The sequence below is a fragment of the Tachypleus tridentatus genome, chromosome 6, assembly GCF_004210375.1.
Source record: "Tachypleus tridentatus isolate NWPU-2018 chromosome 6, ASM421037v1, whole genome shotgun sequence".
Taxonomy (NCBI): Eukaryota; Metazoa; Arthropoda; class Merostomata; order Xiphosura; family Limulidae; genus Tachypleus; species Tachypleus tridentatus.
In genome coordinates, this window is record NC_134830.1 from 1,073,857 (window position 1) to 1,097,623 (window position 23,767).

The 23,767-nt window shown below is 32.7% G+C and overlaps 1 long non-coding RNA gene across 1 annotated transcript; it reads left to right on the top strand.

Annotated features, from left to right (window-relative positions):
* The first annotated feature begins 5,020 nt into the window (after positions 1-5,020).
* On the top strand, positions 5,021-13,296 carry LOC143251815 (uncharacterized). The gene is made up of 3 exons (XR_013028654.1): positions 5,021-5,348; positions 9,913-9,975; positions 12,989-13,296. It is a non-coding gene; the product is annotated as an uncharacterized LOC143251815 (long non-coding RNA).
* Positions 13,297-23,767: the final 10,471 nt, after the last annotated feature.

Consider the following 23,767-nt stretch of genomic DNA (forward strand, 5'->3'; position numbering starts at 1 on the left):
TGTATACATTATGACTATATGCCATACAGACAAATATTACTTAACTTGTTGCAATTCCCAAATTATTATATATTATATAGGCCTATATAATAAAGTGATAAATTGTCCCCAGGGCTTGATGAGGGGTGAATTTTAGTGAGATACAAATACATTTTAGATCATAAATAAAATGACACAAGTCCAAATGGCTACCGCATGATCATGTTTGTGCTTGAAATAATAAAAATATTTGTATCTCCAACGCCTACCAATAGTTTGAGTGCTGTGCTTCTGCATACTGTGTATGTGTAATCCATAGTTACATCATCAGTGCTTGTCAGCCAATGAACACTCGTAGATGGGTATTTTCGCTTTCTAAGCAGCATAGAAACAACATAATGCATCTTTCACATGATGATGGAAAGAGGCCTCATTCACCAGATTGTCTTGTTTCTGGCAAATCTTAAAAGACTAAAACTGTGAATCAAAAAATTTAGGAAAGAGTATAGTGCATGCATTTTTGTACAGTTTGTCACATCAATTTTCTGTATGCATGGCAGGATAAACGATTGTTCCAGACATACAAAATTGGCTTCTCATCAATAAAAGGCTGAGGCAAAGACAAAACGATGCAGATAAGGACATTTATGAGTAAGAATTCAGAATATGAAACCATAAAATGCAGAAGTGATGTTCACACATTCATCATTGCTCATATTCCCTCCTAGCTGCATAGCATCATGCAGGACATCTATTCAGAAAAATGTTCCCAGACTCTGATATAGCAAAAAAATATGTCTGTGCTAGAACCAAAACTACAGCCATTGTTACAAATGTTGGGTTGTGAAGATAACAAAATGATTTCAAGCATACATAATAACAATGTTTACAGTTTAGCCACAGATGGATCCACAGACACAGAATAACTCAAAACTGTATCCAGTGGTTGTATGATATCTTGACCCTTTTCTTGGAAAAATTGTTTGTTCTCTTTTGACAATGGTGGAATGGAAAGAATTTCAACGGGAGAGAATATTTGGATCACTTAACTGACAAAGAGGAAAATTCCATTGGAAAACTGTCTTAGTTTTTCTTCAGACAATGCCTCAGTTATGTCTGGTATAGGTAAAGATGTGATGGGACACATCTCAAGATGACACCCTAGCATTTACTTCATGGGCTGTGCCTGTTACCTCCTGAATATTGCTGCCCAGAAAGCTTCCAGGGAACTGCCCCTGCCAAGTTTCTGATATATTGATAGATATCTACTATTTTCTGGACAAAAGTGCTAGCATAAAACAACATTTCAAAGAGTTTCAAGGATTGTATGACAAAGAAACAAGAAAAAATTCTACAACTTGTTAAGATGGCTATCACTTTGGGTGTGCCTCAACTGAATATTGGACATGTGGAAGCCATTGAAGAAGTATTTTCACTGTGAAAAGGAAAACTAGATTCAAAAGGATCTAAACGCAGCTCAGTCAGGCAGCAAGACTTTAACAGTCAGGATATCCTCTCAGCCACACAGGGACACAGTCAAAACACCCTCCCAGCCACACACAGGACACAAGACAACAGTCTCCAAAACAGACAAAGAAACATTTGATATAACTCAATATATAATTTAGGCAGTCTGACCTTGAACTAAAGAAGAGACAATCAATGAAAAAAGATAAGAAAACGAAAGCCAGCAAGGAAGTAACCAAGAAAAGTTATGCGCAGAGCAAGTTAGATAAGTTAACAGTTTTCTTGGACAACAAATTGAACTTGTTATTTTGCTTTTTTCTTCAGTCTGCAATTTCTTTATTTGAGCAAGCCAATTTGATATTGCAAAGAGAAGAATCTTTCATACACATCATGCATAGAACTCTGATTACACAAGTTAAAAATATACTTGTTCGATACATCAAGCCAGAATATCTTGAAGGCAACATCACTGAACTTGTCTACAACAATGAATCCTTACACAAATCTGATGAGGCAGTTTCTATTGGAAATGCTGCCAAGGAATACATTGTTAAATATAAAAAGGACCTGGACCTGATCAGCTTCTACACCAGTGTCAAGAAATACTATATTGAACCTACAACTTACATGATGAGACATTTCCCTTTAAATAATGAACTTCTGATTCATGCAGAGGTTGCTGATCCAAAACTGAAAGTCAGCAAAGATTTCTCTTCTCCACGCTTCTTCACAGACAGGTATCCTGTCCTTGTCAATACACATGAGCACGACACTATTGACAAGTTGGAAGGGCAATATTTGAACTACCAAAATGATACTTTCTCAGAAACTGTCCTTCAGTTGAATGTTGACAAGTTTTGGGTTCAGCTGTCTACAGTTAAGTATGGAAATGACAACCAGTATGACATTCTGTGTAGGGTTATGCTTGGAATTCTTACAATCTTCCATTCTAATGTGACAGTGAAAGGATATTTAGTTTAGTGACTAAAAACAAAAGCAAGTTCAGACCAAACTTTAGCACTTCAGTTTTGAGCTGTGTTATAACACACAAGATGTGTATACAGTCAAATGGACAATGTTGTTAAAACTCCCAACCATCCAGAGACATTCTCATGAAAGCAAAGGCTGCAACAGCTGCAAAACTATTACAATAAGTGTCATAAATATGATATAAACTAGTCCTTACACAAAGGCTTTTTCTGCTTATTGTTTGTGCATTTTCAATGTTGTTTTACCAGTATGTTTGTTACTCTGAACTAAATAAAAGACATAATTTCAAAAAAAAAATTTTAAATGTATTTATTAAATACACAAAACACAGTCATAAATGAGCAATCTATAGCAGTAATAAATAATAATAGTTATAATAATAATATAATAACAAACAGCTTAGAGACATTAGTCAGGCCTAGTAGCAGCAAATGATAAAGGGCTCTGTCTACAATCATTACGCTCAGTCATTTGAAATAGTTGAAATTTCTGATACCATTATACAAGGTGTTCAGAAAGTCACTGTGCAGTTTTGAAAGCAGTGATAACAGCATTCATTCAGTCTATTTCAAGCCAGCAACTGATAGCAGTGTTTAGAAACAAAATAAGAAGGATCCAAGCCTGTATTGATGCCAACGTGGGTCACTTTCAACATTTTTTATAATTGTCATTCATATTTACCTCCTGTATTCTATATTGAAACATGTCTGTTAATACTGAACACCCTGTAGTATACTACATCTTGTTTGGCACAGATAGCCTAGTAGCTTTGTGCCAATAAACATGAAATACCTGCCTACCAACCTCCCTGCTATACAGCTGTGTCTATTACATACAGTCATTTAGAACTGTGACAGTTTCAGTGTTATCACAACAGATAAAGGCAGGAATTCCAGCTATACAACTACGTTTACTACTTAGAACTGTGACAGTTTCAGTGCTATCACAATTGGTTAAGATAACAGTTCCAGCTACACAGCCAAGCTTATAACATATAGTCACTTAGAGCAAGTGACTGTATAAAACCAATTTTATTTAGTTTAACTTGGATCCTTATAATTCTGTGTGACCAAAGATTTCCTATCAGTGGTTCTTCATGGATGATAAAATCATGACATAATTTAAGAGATACATAAAGACATCTTACTGGTATGATTAGTCATTTATCTATTCTAACAAAAGATATTTGAATTTACAGTATAAGGTCACCCTCTGTTACAAACTAAAATGCAGTGCAGTAAGAAGAAAAGTATAAACAGATCTGACCTAAATCACAATACTGACAGAATAATGTGATGAATATTGTGCTGTTTTCTCAAGAAGAGACCCTCACACAGTGTGTACTGCTCTTGGCATTTAGCTCTCCAAACCATCCATCTAGGTAGAAAGTTATAGTGGGTGCAGCATGGCCAGGTGGTTAAGTCACTTGTAATTTGAATGTCATTGGTTTGAATCCCCATCACACCAAACATGTTCACCCTATCATCCGTGGGGTGTTATAATGTTATGGTCAATCCCATTATTCATTTGTAAAGAGTAGCCCAAGAGTTGGCAGTGGGTGGTGATGACTAGCTGCGTTTCCTGTAGTCTTACACTGCTAAATTAGGGACGACTAGTGGAGATAGCTCTCAGAGCTTTGTGCAAAACTTAAAAAAAACAAAAACTTTAATACATAAGCATGAGTTGCACTAATAACATAAAGTGTTTTGCATAATTGGTATAGAACAGAAACATTATAAATAAAATACAAAATTATAATGCAGATATTACAAACACCATTCTGTAGCAAAAGATAAGTAAATTTCTGATGAACTGCAATCAAAACTATTTAAATTATAACCATGCATTGCCACATGTCAAGTCTTCCACCTTGAGATCAGAGACCTTCACTTTCAAGCAGGTTTTCAACTATTGTAACTATTACAAAGGGTATGGTTTGAGGATCTACTTAAACATAAAATAGTGTGTAAGAGTGATAACAAATAGTTAAATGTTGAAGCTCTACTTGTGTTTGTACATTTTTAGCAGAGAAAATTCAAAATCTGCACACCACAAACTTGTGTGTTAATAGGTAGTTTTCTAAGAACTCATCAGTGAAACTAAAGGAGAATATTAAAGACATCTTTCACACAGTAATCAGAGCTTGTCAAATTTCATTGAAACCTTTAACTACAATGGTAACTTTTTACCATAATTTTGAAATAAACTTGTTTAACTTGTGTATACATATTTTGATAGTACTTTGCATCTACCTAAGTTTGTTACTTTAATCCAGTTGTGCGTGTACCGTACATGTGCATGTAGGTTGGTTAGATTTGTAGTATTTAAGTAGAATGTAATCACACCAGGACATAAACGTGTTATTAACGTTTTGAATCAATTTGTTCCTTGTCATTTTTAAAAGAAACTTATGTGGCTTGATTAAACTTATCACACTTTTGAGATATCCCTACAGTAGTTTGCATTGAAAGTACAATAATGTAAGTGGTAGATTTGCTGCAGTAATACACTTACATAGTTTAGTGAAACTGTACCTACACATTTCGGATGTCTCTTTTTTCCCCATTCCTGGACAAAAAAGAATAATAAAGTATTTACTGTCTTATTAGATTCAAAAAAATGTGGAGTTTCAAGAAAAGAACTTAGCTCTCAGTTTCACAAGTCAGAGAAAAGAACGGGTGATGAGATTTTGGTGATAAATGAAGAGGAAGCTGAAGACATTAGCCAGATGATCAGTAGCTTGCATTCTCTGGCTCTTGAGGTCGGCCAAGAACAGTGTGCTCAGTTGGAAAAAATTGATAAGTTGATTGGTTACGTTGACAGAACTGATGATCGGATGAAAGAAGACATAAAAAAGATAAGAAAGTTACAGGGCAACATGTGAATAAAGATGTTTACCAGATTTATTGAAGGTGTTAAAATATTATTATTATTTTCAAATTTTCTCTTTTTGAAAGTGATTATTGTAACTGTTTGATGGGTGGATTCTATCATGTAAATAACTTGCTGGACTACACAAGCAAAAAAGCAGATTTTCATTTAAACTGGATTTAGGTGAAAATGAATGGATCTTGGTAGTTGATCTGTATATATCACAATGAACAAAAGACAAGCCTCTGGTTTGATAATATTGATAAGTTTGATGTACCGTTAGAAATAGACATTTGTATAGTAAAAGTTACATTGTAATAATAATAAAGAATTCACGTGTATAGAAGGCATGAAAACAACCTTTAAAATAAAAGTTTATGTGGATGAGTCATAAACACATTGTGAAAGCTTGTATTAATCATGATACTAGTATAAATACAGTAAAACCTGTCTAAGCCGGAAACCGCATAAGGCAGAAACCTGTACAAGCCAGAAATATCAAAATTTTGCAGCATTAAGATTTCTCTTATAAAAGGCCCTCTATGTAGCAGAACCTGCATAATGTGAACAGAAAACTATCTTTCACATAACTCATCTATCAACAAGTAGGATTATAACCTGAGTAAGACAGAAAAGATGTTTTTGATTAAATTTCTTATTTAATTAATAATTTCTTTAAATATTAATAAATTCTTGAACATTTTGTTACAGTAAGTATTGGTTAAATATATTCTGTTCTTTTTTCTGCTGTCATTATTTTTGCAGTTAAATTAGATTCATGATTTGTAGAAATATACCTGTGTTTTAAATACAAAATTCTACTATTTAAATAATTCTCATGAAAAAAATAAATTCCTATTTTCCCTAATTTCAAAATTTAAGGAAAATTTACTTAATACCCACATTTTAAAAGAAATCTAGTAAATACCCTCATTTTTTTAAAAGTTGTTTGTTATGATGATTTTAGTGAAATCCAAACTCTGATTGAGAAGACTAATGCAGATGATTCTATGAACGCAGAAAGTTTTGTGAACATGACAAGAATGTTTGAACAGAAACTGATTTAAACTGAAATTGATTTAAAATCTATAATAGAATTGCAAGATGATGAGTGTGAGAGATTCAGAAGATGACTAAAATGGAAAAGATAGTGAGGAAATAGAAATTCCTATTTCATCGCAAGTGTTAAGTTATATTAATGCTATCAAATTGTATGCAAAAATGGAGAGGGAAGATGGACTTTATGAAAAGGCCATAGAATTGGCATTCTCTTTTAACTACGTGAGAAAGTCCATTAAAAATGAAACAGTTAAAATTACACTTCAAATAAATTTCATTAAGATTTTGTGTACTTATGTATATTTTGAATGTCTATTTTTGTTCTTATTCTAATAAATATAGCATAAACAGTATAATAACTTGATTCACAAACATCTGACTTCCCTTGAACCAAGCAAGTATAATGTTCCACTCAAAAATTATATATAATTAAAGAAATACATGTTCACTATATAAGCTGGAAAATCTGCTTAAGCCAGAAATTTTACTTGGTCCTGTGCAATTCCACCTAGACAGGTTTTACTGTAATAGGTTTTTTGTGTAGAAATAAGTTATAATAGCAGTATAAAAGAAAGTCCGCTATAGATAAATCACTATAATGATGTATATACCTGTTGGTTAGGCTTCATTTTGTTCATGATGTACAAAACAAGACAAACTTTGACTATTAAATAGTTACATTTAGAACGTATCATTAAAGGAGATAAGTTAGATAAATCGATCATATTTCTCACATATCATAGTATGAAGTAACATAGCTTCTGAAGAGACTAACTGATTTTCATCACATCAACAAATTTCAAGACTTTACAATTTTATTAACCATATAAATATCAACAAGGGTATTCCACTTTACAATGATTGTATGCCTAATGTAGTTTGTTCAAGAAATTTGTGAGTTAGAAAAGGAGTTTTTAGTGTTTTGATTGTCTGCAAGCATTCTATAAATGGTGTATAAATATGATCATAAATTATAAACTTTACCTTTGGGCAAATAATTTTAATCTGCCATTTTTTGTAGAATGAGAAATGCTATTGTTAATGAATGCTGACACACCCATTCACCACAAGAGAAAGACATAGGAGGAAGAAATTAAAAGGATGAACCTCCTATTGTCACTTCCTAGAGGCTCCTAAGAATAGGTACCAGGACTTATGACAGTTGGGTTAATGGTTCACCAGATGTAACAAGACATAAGTGATCAGATCTGTACATCGACGCCTACCTCACTCATTGAGGGGCTTGGTGGTACAACTGGCCCAGTGGTTTGCTAGTTGTACAAAGACATACATGCACATCCAGACTTTTGTAAAATATTATTTAAATGTTTATGAACTACCAACAACAAGTGCAAATATATAACCCAACTGATACTTAATTTCATCAAAACAATAAACACTGATGTACTATTACATAGACTTTCTGTAGATTGCACGTCAAAAAATCTGATTACTAAATAATCAACATTACTGCACTTACGTATACATATGATGTAGAATAAATACTGTGAAATTTGAATCTCAACACAATGAAAATTACTGAATTTTAATGTACAGGTAAATTACATAGATACACATTGAAAAGTTGAAACTAAAAATACACTCATGGATACTGTTTCAGTTCTACATACAAATTCTATAGATATATTTATTGCAGTATTCAAGCTAAATATCACGTACAGTTTAATGATTTTAGCTTTGTAGATTGTTTCATACTTGTGGTCACAATGTGTGTTGATAATTCTGTGTCATTCATCATGAAGAAGACATTTGGATTTTGAAGGTTTCGGAAGAAGCTTTAGTGCTTCCATGTGACTTCTTGTGCTTAGTGAAAAAACAGTCATTTGTTTTTCAACATTTTTTGTCACTGGAGATGACTTATTTGAGCCTGTATTATTATTTAGTGACCAGTGGTGATCTACTGACATTATCATTTAAGACTGAGTTTTGTCATAATAATGCCGCTTTATTCTAGCTCTCTAGACTAATTTTATTCTTTATTCTAGTGTTAATATTGTTAAAAGGATTGAGCCTTATTCATAATTTGTATTAAAGAGAGAGGGTTTTTTCCTGCTCACTTTTGCCAAGAATAGAAGTTCTGTGTGTGTGTCATTATTTCAATAATTTTATTTTTACAGTACAAGTTCCTTCACCAGTCTGTATGATTTTACTGACCATTCACTTTTTGTCAGTCTCTCCAGATCATTTTGTAGGATTGAGCTATTTGTTTTTATTTAAATGCTGTTCATGAATATCTGCTACTCCATGTGCATGCTTGCCATTTGCTTGTCTTATTAACCTATCACAGGAACAGATCTGGGGTTTGATGTTGGAGGAGAGGATATAATTTCTGGTATAGGCACCCTTGAACTTGTTTAAATCAAGAAAGATAAATTCTTCAGGTTCATTAGCTGTAGCAGCTGCTTGATCATGTTTGATCTTTTGCTGACCTTTTATGTCACTTGATTTGTTGGGAAGGTCCAGATTAAGAAAACAAAACTTCCAAATATGTTAAAGAGTGAACGTTACATCAAAAATGTTTTTTTTTAACAGCTTATTAAGAGTGACCATCACTGTAGATCATCACAAAAGGAACCACAATTGTATTTCCTGATAACACTATAAAAGTGTTATGCATATAAGTCATGAAGTAAACAATAAATTTTCACCTTAAGTGTATTAAAATAAAAACGACTTAATTTTTGTGAGAAAATCTAATAAAAAAAGATTTCTTTGAATAATCCATAAATATACTATCAGATGAAATATCATTTCTGTGGATAATTTATAAGAATGATGTAAAAGAAGAGATTTCTAAACAGATAATAACTTAAAACATGCACAAGGAATAAATCTGTCATGACAAGATGCAAAAATGAAAAAGGAGATTTTTTTTAGGATGAATCCTATGCATGTTGTGATAGAAAAGGTATCAAGAGTTATGAAGTCGTAGAACTTATAAAACAAAAGTTTGATATTTAGGAGTCAGATATTACTCTTAATGGAAAAAAAAAAAACTTCTTTTATGAAACATTAAAACTAACATTCCTGCATTTGTAGATGATTTGTTTATCAAACACTTTAGCGTTACAAGCTATGGGCGTAGTGACTTTTGTTCATGAATATTTATATGTCAGCTGTCACTTAATAAGCAAAAAAATTAGATGTGTATTTTGTTCTCTGATTTGTAATAAAGGTAATGTGTACATTTGACACATTGAAATATCTGTATTGTAAATTTTGTGTATATTACAAACTAGTATTAACTGTATTTAAGATGTATGGATTACAAACTTCATTCCCCATATGAAAAGTGTAATTATACTTAACATATTTTCCCTACTTTTTTTCTTCCAATTCCTTCAAGTAAACTGATAAACAGTTTCATCAAGTTAGATATGATACTTTCCATGTGATTAAAGATGTAAAAAAACTTTCCATGTGATGATAAAAAAAACGTATTTAAAGTATTGAAAATGAGTTGTACATCTTATAAAGACTGATTGTTTGTACTGTATTATTTTTCTCTTGTGTATCTCCTTCAAGGAAGCAGACAAAAGTCCATTTTAGGTGATACACGAATCTGGTACAGCTGAAAGACATTTTCTGGTAAGATTTTTAAACCACTACTAGTACAGTAGCTTATTTTTGTATATTGGTATAAACAATAAATGTTGTTTTAGTAGTTGCCCCCATGCTTAATATCATTTATTTTTTATGAGAATGGTACGTATTTGAAATGTGCAATTTGCATTATTTTAGGGGTTACTAAATAATATAGGAAATCATCAGAGAAAATGCTCTCAGAATGTACTGATGTTTTACATTTTAATACTTTAAAAGCCAGGACAGTCTAGGTGCCTAACTCTCCTGGACTTCCCACATAATTACCCTCCACCTCCTCCAGAAACATTTTGAAATCTGAACTGATATTTCTGTTAAATATGTACAATAATTTTCCAGCTTTTCTTCTTAAAATCACCAAAGATCTGTTCAAAATGAAATCTATAATGTAAGAATGTACAGATTGCCTGCAAGAATCTACAAGATGTATTACATTTTCTTTATGTACATCAAAACTTTTCAAAATAAAACAACACAGAAAACCTGAACATCACTGTGCACAAAAGTAGGTTGGAAAATCAGATTCTGAGGACTGTATATTAATGTAATCCTTCAGACCAACTGTCGTGATGATCTACAGATGATCTGTGAAATTTATTACTTGCCTTAAATTGATGGATCACAACTCCTACAGAACTTAAGGTGATTTTGATGTTGATCTAATAATGTGCCTTCCCTTAGAAAATTGAAAGTAAGAAGTCAACAAAAGAAGATATTAGTTTTGAGTGATACAAGTGGACTTCATAAAGGAGGTAGGCAACATAAATATTAATAACCAACTTGTTTTATGTGTCAGTGTAAAGATTGATGTAACCTGAGTTGATTAAGTCATTTTAATTGTATAAAAATACTTGTATTAAAATAATAAACATACAATGTTAAAATTAACAAACAATTAAAATAATTACAGAATAATAATTCCACGTTTCACATACCAGTAAAATGGAATGAACAGAGGTTTTTTAGAAACATCTGTTTACAGGAAACCTTTTTCTATTCCTATGTTACTACACCAGGAATTGTGTTATACAAGAACACAAAAAATGTCAGTGTATTACAATTATATTTACAAAATTTTGAGGATATATACAAGTTGATTTTAAATATGGGTTGTTAGTGATAAAACATATACTAGTTAAAAGAGGATTTAACCGAGAATCATAGAATAGAGCAGTTAATGAATTCACTATTGTGGCAATAATAGACAAAAGTATCAACTTGAAACAAAGTTTGGACAAAATTAAAAAGGAATGTTTACTGTTGTCATAGATTACAGGTCTAACTGTTGATTTATTTAAAAGCAACAAATATTTTGCTCCATGTTTAAACATATAAACAAATAATTAAAAAACATATAAAATTACATTAAAGTAAGAATAATGGGCAATTTATAGATAAACATGGAATTTACAAAATTGAATGTGAATGTATCTATACTAGGCAAACAAAACATGATTTACAATATCATATAGCTGAACATAAAGAATTGTATAATCAATATAAAATAGAAAATTCAGCTCTAGAGGTTCATGTAAGTAAAACCCAAAATAACAAATTATGTGAAAAAACAATTGTATTGGCTAGACCTAAAATTGTTACAACAACTGATACTTGAGAATAGCTGGAACTAATGAAATTTATATATAATTATAAAGTATTAAATAGAGACAAAGATCTGGTGAATATCTAAGAGTGTGACAAGACCTGCTCTGCTTTTAATCACAAGTGTAACATTACAGACAAGTCACACGATGTTTAAGAAATATAAAATGTGAAATCTATCACTTGTAACTTCACTCATGAAGATGACATGTGACATGTTGAAAGATGTAGAGTCATTGTTTTGAAATGATTTTAATTGTGTATTGATTTTAACATCATACATTTTAATGTTATAAACAAGGGCCGATTTAAATATGTATATATGTAATGTTTGTATTTAATGTCTAGTTAACCACTTTGGTAAATTGTTCACCACCAAGTTTTTTAAAACAATAACAACCTCATACACAGTTCTTGTTGATGCCTGGATAATCACAATGCATTGAATGGTGCAAATTATACGAAATACACATAACATCAGTGATAAGTGATGAACCATTGTACCCAGAGGTCAACTAAACGTGTTTCAGGAATACAGTCGTATGGGGAAATGATATAGATATCAGTGGAAATTATCAGTTGGATGTATAAGATTGTATCTATTGGCCCAGTTCATGTTGTGTGTTGGAACTAGTTTTACACTTTTGACCCCAGTGTTTTCCTACTGACCTGAGTTCTGTTTACTTAACCAGACAGTATTTGAAATGAAAACTGTCAGCCATTATTACGGGAATGTTAACAGAGAGAAATACAGCTATAGGTATTAGATGTTGTTTGTAATTAAGCACAAAGACTATCTGTGCTCTGCGTACCATGGGTATCTAAACCCAGTTTTTAGTGTTGTAAGTCTGCAGACACTGCTGTGCCTTAGGAGAGCAGGTATTGGTTAAGTGAGTGTTAAGGATAGATCTATGGGGATAAGAACATATGAAATCTACAGAAATGTTGAGTAAAGTAATTTGTTTAGTAGTGTATCTAAGCAGTTTTAATGAAAGTCATGGTTTTGACTGAACAGTTACAACCTGTACATTTGGCTGACCTCCTAACCAATCGTAATTTATTCAACCCTAAATTTCAATCCAACCTATCATAACCTATATAACCCTGTTTTCACTCGTACGTTCTATTACCTCTGATATTACCGTCAAACACTAAACACTATATGAACACTGTGCCACAACTGAATATAGTGAAGCACATAACACTGATATTTACACTTATGGTCTGTAAAACATTTCTGAACAAATGACTTGCTCTACAACAAATCATATAGCAAATGAAAACTTTTCAAAAACGATTTTTCTATTATATAAATTATTCGTACTTTTTGCTAGCTTGTTTTTAAGTTATCCAGTGCTCCTTCGTCCTACAACTAATTACATATCCATTATTTTAGCTACAGTCACTTGAGGAATGGTAAAAGGTCGAATGGTATACTATAAGGTTTATTGAATGAGAGTAAGTAATCAGTGCAGTGAGTTTCTGCTTGGTTCCTGTTCATTGTTTTTGTACTAAGAACACCACTTAGCGGTAAGTATTGGCTAGTATCTGTATCTTTTTTTTTAAATGAACAATGTGTAACGTGATTTTCATATTGGGTAAGGTTACAGAAATAATATTACTGTTCAATTAATTACTCAGTATCTTTATGATATTAATTAAAATGAATCCTTTACTACTTCAGGCTATGTGTTTATAAGTTGTTTACCGCTTTGTTTGATTGTTTTAGCTGCATAACTACTATTTTGTACGTACTGTCAACAACGGAGGATCAAACTCCAATTTTAGTGCTGGAAGCCCATAAACTTATGACTGAAGAACAAAGGAGTAATGTTTGCTTATTTCAGTGCAATGCTACACAAATAGGATTAAAATAAACTCCCACGTGAACGTAAAACGTTTAAACTTGAGACGTTACGGAAAAAAAACCCAAAAAACAAAAGATTAGTGTCGGTAAACTTACAAAAGCAGCTAGCAGTGCAAGGCCTAAAACTTGTACAATATTTTATTTAAAAACAAATGGTTTGCTTTATTGAATTTCGAGCAAAGCTACCCAAGGACTGTCTGGCATTCGTTCCTAATTTTGAAGTGATAAAATAGAAGTACAGCAGCTAATCTTCACTCACGAATAGTAGGATTAGCCTTTATATAATAACGACTCCACGGCTGAAAGAGTGAACATGTTCGATCTTGAGATTCGAACCCGCGGTCCAAACATTGCAAGTCGAACGCTCTAACTACCAGGCCTAAATTTAACAAACGGTGTAGGAAAAGGTAACGTGAGTGGAATATTTTCAAATTTAGATATAACTTACAATTATCTAAGCTTATCTTAAGAAATGGAATACTTACTGTAAAAGATCACGAGTATTGACAATTAACATAGAAAATGTTAACAATATGTTAAGATAGGTAATCACTAGATGGCGCTAACATCACGCCATCTTCTTAAGATAGCTCTAGTGAATTTTCACGTTAATCAACAAACATATTCTGCTTTCTTGAGCATAAGACAGTATGCTAGCACTGGAGTTAGTACGGTCTAACAGTTCTAGCCCACAAAGATATTTTTTAAATTTAAACTAATATCTTGGCACAATGTTTATTTCAGCCTAGAAAAAACTAATAGAAGCGTTTGGTACCATTTCGAAAATGTCACTTGTGAACATCAATTAATTTTCCGGTTGTACCGAATTTCATTTGCAAAATTAAGGCCAATTAAATAAATACGAGAACCTACAAAGTTAAAATTTTTAAAGTTTATAATGTGCAGAACGTTATTTTGATAAACATTTCTCACTATTTGCGAACACATATGCGCCCAGCATGGCCAGGTAGTTAAGGCGCTCGACTCGTAATTTGAGAGTCGAAAGTTCGAATCCCCGTCACATCAAACATGCTCGCTCTTCAGCCATGGGGCATTATAATGTAACGGTCAGTTTAACTCTTCGTTTGTAAAAAAGTAGCCCAAGAGTTGGCGGTGGGTTGTGATGACTCTGGTCTTACACTACTAAATTAGTGACGGTTAACACAGATAGCCCTTGTATAGCTTTGCGCGAAATTAAAAAACACACACACATGTAAACAGTGATTACTCCGCTTGGATTGGGAATGCCATAATTCAATGTTCACGTTCCATTGCCTCGAAAATAAGTACGTTTTGATTATGGGTGCGGTTAAATCCCACTATTCGATTACACCGTAGGCCGATAGCTGCTTGTATCTAGTCCGTCAAATTTTGGTGGAGTTCTGCACGAAATTGAGAAACAAACAAGTACACCATCTACCTATACATGAGGAAAAAAGCTACTTGAGCTACGGCTCTAATGGGAAATACAAGTATTTAATTAAATTTTAATTTACGCGTCTTATTGTTAGTTCTGCCTATAATATTACAAAGTGTATGTGAGTACTTGCTGTCCAATATCGCTTCGGTATTTAAAGCTAAATTCGGTGTACTGATGTTGGAAAACAACGTGTGTTGACACTAATTAACTTCTCCAATTATTGTTAAAATTCCAAAAGCGAGCTGTAATCAAATTATTCTTTGAAACTCGAAGTTGTGCTGTTTAATGCGTGCCAATAATTATAATTAGATTTAACCGGAATATGATTCAGAATTTAAATACTTCTGTATTATGCTGTCTTCGTTCAATAACACCCTCAAGTGGCAAATTTCTACGTCTGTAGATTTACATTGCTAGAAATCAGGTTTCGATACTCGTGGTGGGCAGAGCACAAAATGCCATTGTGTGGCTTTGTCCTTAACTTTAAAGAAACATTTTGTTGCTGTTATTAAAATCCATAAATGTTTAACCCTCTCCGCCAAATGATGTGCCTCTAGTAGCACAGGAATAAGTCCGTGGACTTAAACACTAAAAGCCTAGTTTCGATACCCGTAATGGACAGAGTACGGAAAGTCCATTGTATACTTAACTACAAATAAAATCCTATTTGATGTATTGGCTTTTTTTACATTTTTTCAGTTTACTATTTTACTTAACCTCTTTGTAATAGTCTATTTTGTATACATAACAAAAGCTTAAAGTGTTGCTGTAGGGAGAAATGTTAACAAAATACGAGTGGAAAATTATATATTTTAAAAAAATTTGAAACCAAGAAATTAAAGTCAAAATTAATTTCCATAATAAGAAAATAACTACTTTAAATATCAACTCTAAATTAAGCTAACGTACCGTAAAAATTTATGAAACTGAAATTTTAACAAAAATTAAATGTTTAAAGTCGAAAATATCGCACACTAATTACATATCATTAGACGAACTGAATTGATTTTGAGTTCTTTTTTTTTTAAACTTTATTTGAGGAAACGAAGAATTCTGAAATTTAAAATTAAAAATTTAAGAATTCATTATATAATGCGTATCAACAGCAATTAAGTTTACTCTGTTTAAATACAGGATTTGTTAACAAGCACTAGTATGAATCTGAAGTATTATACCTGCTTGTAACTGTAGAACTTACAGACCTGTTGTCACCAAACCTAGCTTGTACGCTGCTGGACATGGGGGGAGATACAGTAAGTAAGCGTTCGGATATCACTTCTACTTTTTTCAAGGGGTCTGGTATGGCCAGTTGGTTAGGGCACTCGACTCGTAATCCGAGGGTCGCTGGTTCGAATCCCCAGTCACACGAAACATACTCGCCCTTTTAGCCGTGGGGGCGATATAATGTGCGGTGAATCCCACTATTGTGTTGGTAAAAGAGTAGTTCAAGAGTTGGCGGTGGGTAGTGATGACTAACTGTCTTCTCTCTAGTCTTACATTACTAAATTAGGGACGCTATCACAAATAGCCCTCGTCGAGCTTGGCGCGAAATTCAAAACAAAACAAAACCAACAGTGCTCGCCTTTTCAGCCGGGGGGATGTGTTATAATGTGACGGTTAATCTCACTATTCGTTGGTAAAAGAGTAGTCTAAGAGTTGGCAGTGGGTGGTGATGACTAGCTGCGTTCCCACTGGTCTTACAGTTCTAAATTAGGGACGGATAGCGCTGATAGCCCTCGTATGGCTTTGCGCGAAATTCAAAACAAAACAAAACAAAAACTTCTTTGTAGTATACTGAACAGGTACATCGACCAATAAATTTATAATAATCTCTATACTTCATGGTCCGTAAACTCCAAAACAAATAGAATTGCCATATTTTTTGCTACACCTTCTATCAACGAAACCTTAGATTAGTTGAATAAGATATAGCATGGTTTTTTTAAAGTTTAAAACATATGAAGTTCCTTTTCGGCCTATTGCTCGATTTGTAGCCTAGGGATTGCATGTTCGAAACTCGTTGGTGCATGGATTATGAGTTCGAACTTCCGTTATCGAATATTTTCGTCCTTTCAGCCGTGGGGACATAATAATATAACGATCAATTTCACTATCCTTTGATAAAATAATATTCCGAGAACTGGTGGTGGGTGGTATTGACTTCCTGTTTCCTTGCTAGTCTATCTCTGCTAAATTAGGGACAACTAGCGCAGATAGCCTTCGTGTACCTTTATGAGAAATTGAGAACAAACCAAACAGGCTTGTTTTCCACAATAAAAAACACAACTTTGTTGATATTTATATATCCAGAATAATCCAGTTTGCAAAACTGTACATTTTAAACGTATCTAAAAGAAATCATGTTTTACTAATATTAATTTTTGCGTAATCATGTGACCGGGATGCAAAAAATAGCAGAAAACGTAATCTCGAAATAATCAGGTCATGTGATAAACATCAACAAATGGAAAACACAAGGAGATCAAAGAGTAACAATAAAAGGTTATAATAGACAGGCAACAATGGAGTGTTTGGTTGATGGGTTGTTTCGAAGCAAAGCCGCATTATTCTATCTGCTGTATCCATCGCGAGGAAATAAAACCTTGGATGTTAGCGTTGTAAATCCGTAAACTTACTGCTATCACTGGACAGCATTGAAAAGGGTACGATGTTTGTTTAACTAAGATAAAAACTAAACATGTTTATGCTTTATTAACATTTCTTTCCAGATAGAATTTTTAAATATTTATTTTAACGTTAACAGTTTGGTTGTTTTCAAACACAACCTGTTATTTCATAGTGTTTTGCAGTATGAAGTGACTAAGATGCTTAGCTTGCTTCAAACCAAGAATTTTCAGTTTCCTGCCAAGGATATTTACAATTTAGAACATTATATATGATAAATAACTTTGTTTTTAAATGTGACAGAAGAAACCATTTTGGGAACATGAAGATTTTTACTATAGAAAATGTGATATAACAAACAAAATACTTGAAAATCCGTTTTAAACAAGCAAGTTCTAAAGTCAACCAAACAAAGACGTTGTTGGATTATCTTGCAATGTAGAGAGTATAACGAAAACACCACAAAAGTTCGTTCTAATGGCACAATCCGCTACGTCAGACTTTATCGTAATCTGATTAACAGTAGAGACGACGTTTTCTTCATATCATTTTTTTTATTTTTATCTTCTAACATCAAATTTTGTTTTATTGAAAGCTCTTGATACGTACTGAAATCTGCCCTAATTTTGAACTGACATATTGGAAGGAAAACAACTAATCAATAGCATCCATCGTGAACTTTGGGACAACCCTAATTAAAAACTGTCATTTGATCATCCCTCTTATAACACGTCCACGACCCCAAAGTATGGAGGGCGTTTTTGCGGTAACATAATACGAAACCATGAATCCTAACCTAACCACTAACAAGCTAACCACTAGGCCACTTCTGACCAATGAAATAAAGACTTGTCTTGTTTTAATTGATTTGTGTTGTTTAAAATTATAAATGACGAATCAAATTCACTGAAGTTATTCCAACCAGTGGTGGATCGAATGACAGGTTGGATTTCCCATTTATTACCTTTTTATTATAAAGGCATCAACACAAAGTTTAAAGAAACGGTACATACCAATGTTTACCTAGCTGAACCTTCTTTGACAACTATGCAATAAATTAGACAAAATGTCGTACTCTAAATAACATGAATAGAATAATCTTTAGTTGTTGAAATTGCGTTTCTTGTTTAAATCAACGTCCAACTTCCTTTTTATACTTGTTTCTTGATGTTTTGACTCTTATGTGTCATTGGTTAATCATTCTTGAGTTCATACACATCATAACAGCAATTTAATTTTAGATTAAATTTTCTGATGTTCTGATTGGTGGTTTATTAACATCATAGTAACAAACCAATAGTGATGAAACGTTACTGATTCTCATGCGTTTTAATTTGCATCTCTCATTAGTAGTTTTGAACCAACCAAACTAACACAAAATGATAGTTTACCTTAAGTTTGTGTTAAATGCCAAAGCATAGGGTGTTTATGATGGCCTATAAGAGAATCACGCGATAGAAGATCAAAATTGCCAAATATATCTTTTATAAGCGTGCTATAACAACGCCTCTTTATTTGAATAGCCACAGACTTTTTGTTATGGGGCGAAATCACATTAGGCTACCTGCTATGTCCACCGAGGGCAATAGGACCCAGGATTTTGGCGTTGTAAGTTCGTAAACTTCCTGGGAACATTTGAGTAACAAACACCCGTTAGACAGCTTGGGTGACACCTTTTTATCCAGTCTGTCATGGGGTCATTTATGGATTGAGGAATTTCTGTTGTACCAGGACAAAATCGAAACAGCGTCAGGGGCTTCTTCCCCTTTCTTTAGTGGACTGCTCCTCTTTTTAAGTCCTCCGTTGGGACAGCGGTACGTCTACGAATTTACAATGCTAAAATCAGGGTTCGATTCCCCTCGGTGGACACAGCAGATGTGGCTTTGCTATAAGAAAACATACACTACCCTATGTAAACCAATAACAGCAAGTTCTCGATCGAATAATGTTCACTGAATGCATTAAGTTATTAATGAATACATATTACTCATTTCAATGGATGTTTTAATTGGTTCTAATGTACAATTTATTATAATAATATCACAGTTGTTAATTAGATTCAACATTTGCTGCCCGGTATGCAGTTGTTTCGCGCGCTCGGCTCGTAACCTGAGGGTTGCTGTTTCGAATCCCAGTTATAGCAAATATGCTCGCTCCTTCAGACATGTGAACGTTATAGTATGAAGTTCAATACTGCTATTTGTTGGTAAAAGGGTTGGCGGTGGGTGGTGATCACTAGCTGCCTTCCATCTAGAGTTACACTGCTAAATTAAGGACGGCTAGCGCAGATAGCACTCGTTTAGCTTTGCGCGAAATTCAAAATATACGATTAATACTTAATAATTAATTAATACTTAGATTTATATTTTTCCTGTTTTATAGTTTAATTAATGTATTCTACGTGTTATATTTTATAATATTAAATCAAGTTATTAAACCAAGATTAAATCCAAATGGCACTGCTTCTCTCCAGTTATTAAACCAAGATTAAATCCAGGTGGCACTGTTTCTCTCCAGTTATTAAACCAAGATTAAATCCAAATGGCACTGCTTCTCTCCAGTTATTAAACCAAGATTAAATCCAAATGGCACTGCTTCTCTCCAGTTATTAAACCAAGATTAAATCCAAATGACACTGCTTCTCTCGAGTTATTAAACCAAGATTAAATCCAAATGGCACTGCTTCTCTCCAGTTATTAAACCAAGATTAAATCCAAATGGCACTGCTTCTCTCCAAGTATTAAAACAAGATTAAAGGCAGGTGACACTGCTTCTCTCCAATTATTAAACCAAGACTAAATCCAGGTGGCACTGCTTCTCTCCAGTTATTAAATCAAGATTAAAGCCAGGTGGCACTGCTTCTCTCCAGTTATTAAATCAAGATTAAAGCCAGGTGGCACTGCTTCTCTCCAGTTATTAAACCAAGATTAAAACCAAGGGACACTTCTCTACAATTAGCGCTCGGTTAAAAAGTGTCGTATTTCTATGTTAAACGACCGAAGAAAAACCATAAATGATATCCTAGGTTTCTCACTGCGGTCAAAATTGGTCAGATTTAGACGAGAACAATTTACTAATGGAACATGAAGCTAATCCTGAAGAGCAGAGACTGGCAAAAAAAAAAAAAAAAGAACAAGTAGCTACCTTAAGGGCGAAAATATTCTCGTTACAGAAACAAGAAATCGTAACACCACTGAACATTTTCTAAAACTTAAATCTCTGGTCGTGACCATCAACCTGTTCTTTCGTCTTTAAGAAGATTTTCTAGTTCACGTGACTTGCTTTTGTGTACTGAGCAGCGAAACTGAGAATTTATTATATTATATATAGATATTTTTTTGTTGTTTTTTTTGCCATGCGCGCTGTTAGCACTCCTTGTCTTTCCATCATCATATTTCATGAATGTACTGATGCTGTCAATCTCAGCACAAAGCACCGTTGTAATACAGTACTCCTAATAAACACACATTTTTGTTTCGATAGAAGAAACTTCTTATTGGTTATTTATATCACAATAAACATTAGTTCGGTGTAGGAAACAATCGCTGTTAAACAGATAGCCTACCTGCACAACATTATACGTTTCTTTTAATATTTAGAAGGGTAAACCATCGTTTGTTTATCTTACATACATTACGTCTGTTTCTCTGAAGAAAACCGCAGATAGAGACGTGGGTTAAGAAATAAACAGAAAACATAAGAAGAATGTCTCAATAGACAACACTTAGTGTAAGAATATTTTAATAGACAACAGTTGGTATAAGAATGTTTTAATAACAACAGTTAGTGTAAAAATGTCTCAATAGACAACAGTTAGTTTAAGAATGTTTTAATAGACAACAGTTATTGTAAGAATGTTTTAATAGACATCAGGTGATGTAAGAATGTCTCAATAGACAACAGTTAGTGTAAGAATGTATTAATAGACTACAGTTAGGGTAAGATTGTTTTAATAGACAACAGTTAGTGTAAGAATGTCTCAATAGACAACAGTTAGTGTAATAATGCCTCAATAAACAACAGTTAGTGTAAGAATGTTTTAATAGAAATCAGGTGATGTAAGAATGTCTCAATATTCAACAGTTAGTGTAAGAAAGTTTTAATAAACAACAGTTGGTGTAAGAATGTTTTAAGAGACAACAGTTGGTGTAAGAATGTTTAATAGACAACAGTTAGTGTAAAAATGTTTTAATAGACAACAGTTAGTGTAAAAATGTTTTAATAGACAACAGTTAGTGTAAGAATGTTTTAATAGACAACAGTTAGTGTTAGAATGTTTTAATAGACATCAGGTGATGTAAGAATGTTTTAATAGACATCAGGTGATGTAAGAATGTTTTAATAGACATCATGTGATGTAAGAATGTCTCAATATACAACAGTTAGTGTAAGAATGTCTCAATAAACAACAGTTCGTGTAAGAATGTTTTAATTGACTACAGTTAGTGTAAAAATGTCTCAATAAACAACAGTTAGTGTAAGAATGTTTTAATAAACAACAGTTATTGTAAGAATTTTTTAATAGACATCAGGTGATGTAAAAATGTCTCAATAGACAACATTTAGTGTAAGAATGTATTAATAGACTACAGTTAGGGTAAGAATGTTTTAATAAACAACAGTTATTGTAAGAATTTTTTAATAGACATCAGGTGATGTAAAAATGTCTCAATAGACAACATTTAGTGTAAGAATGTATTAATAGACTACAGTTAGGGTAAGAATGTTTTAATAGACATCAGGTGATGTAAGAATGTCTCAATAGACAACAGTTAGTGTAAGAATGTTTTAATTGACTACAGTTAGTGTAAGAATGTCTCAATAAACAACAGTTCGTGTAAGAATGTTTCAATAGAGAACAGATAGTGTAAAAATGTCTCAATAGACAACAGTTAGCGTAAAAATGTTTTAATAGACATCAGGTGATGTAAGAATGTCTCAATATTCAACAGTTAGTGTAAGAATGTTTTAATAAACAACAGTTGGTGTAAGAATCTTTTAATAGACAACAGTTGGTGTAAGAATGTTTTAATAGACAACAGTTAATGTAAAAATGTTTTAATAGACAAGAGTTAGTGGAAGAATGTTTTAATAGACAACAGTTAGTGTAAAAATGTTTTAATAGAGAACAGTTAGTGTAAAAATGTTTTAATAGACAACAGTTGGTGTAAGAATGTTTTAATAGACAACAGTTAGTGTAAGAATGTTTAAATAGGCTACAGTTAGTGTAAAAATATTTTAATAGACAACACCTAGTGTAAGAATGTCTCAATAGACAACATTTAGTGTAAGAATGTTTTGATAGACAACAGTTAGTGTAAGAATGTTTTAATAGACAACAGTTGGTCTAAGCATGTCTCAATAGATAACAGTTAGTGAAAGAATGTTTTGATAGACAACAGTTAGTGTAAAAATGTCTCAATAGACAACAGTTAGTGTAAGAATGTCTCAATAGACATCAGGTAATGTAAGAATGTCTCAATAGACATCAGGTAATGAAAGAATGTCTCAATAGACAACAGTTAGTGTAAAAATGTTTTAATAGACTACAGTTAGTGTAAGAATGTTTTAATAGACAACAGTTAGTGTAAGAATGTTTTAATAGACATCAGGTGATGTAAGAATGTTTTAATAGACATCAGGTGATGTAAGAATGTTTTAATAGACATCAGGTGATGTAAGAATGTTTTAATAGACATCATGTGATGTAAGAATGTCTCAATATTCAACAGTTAGTGTAAGAATGTTTTAATAAACAACAGTTGGTGTAAGAATGTTTTAATAGACAACAGTTGGTGTAAGAATGTTTTAATAGACAAGAGTTCGTGGAAGAATGTTTTAATAGACAACAGTTAGTGTAAAAATGTTTTAATAGAGAACAGTTAGTGTAAAAATGTTTTAATAGACAACAGTTGGTGTAAGAATGTTTTAATAGACAACAGTTAGTGTAAGAATGTTTAAATAGGCTACAGTTAGTGTAAAAATATTTTAATAGACAACACCTAGTGTAAGAATGTCTAAATAGAAAACATTTAGTGTAAGAATGTTTTGATAGACAACAGTTAGTGTAAGAATGTTTTAATAGACAACAGTTGGTCTAAGCATGTCTCAATAGATAACAGTTAGTGAAAGAATGTTTTGATAGACAACAGTTAGTGTAAAAATGTCTCAATAGACAACAGTTAGTGTAAGAATGTCTCAATAGACATCAAGTAATGTAAGAATGTCTCAATAGACATCAGGTAATGAAAGAATGTCTCAAT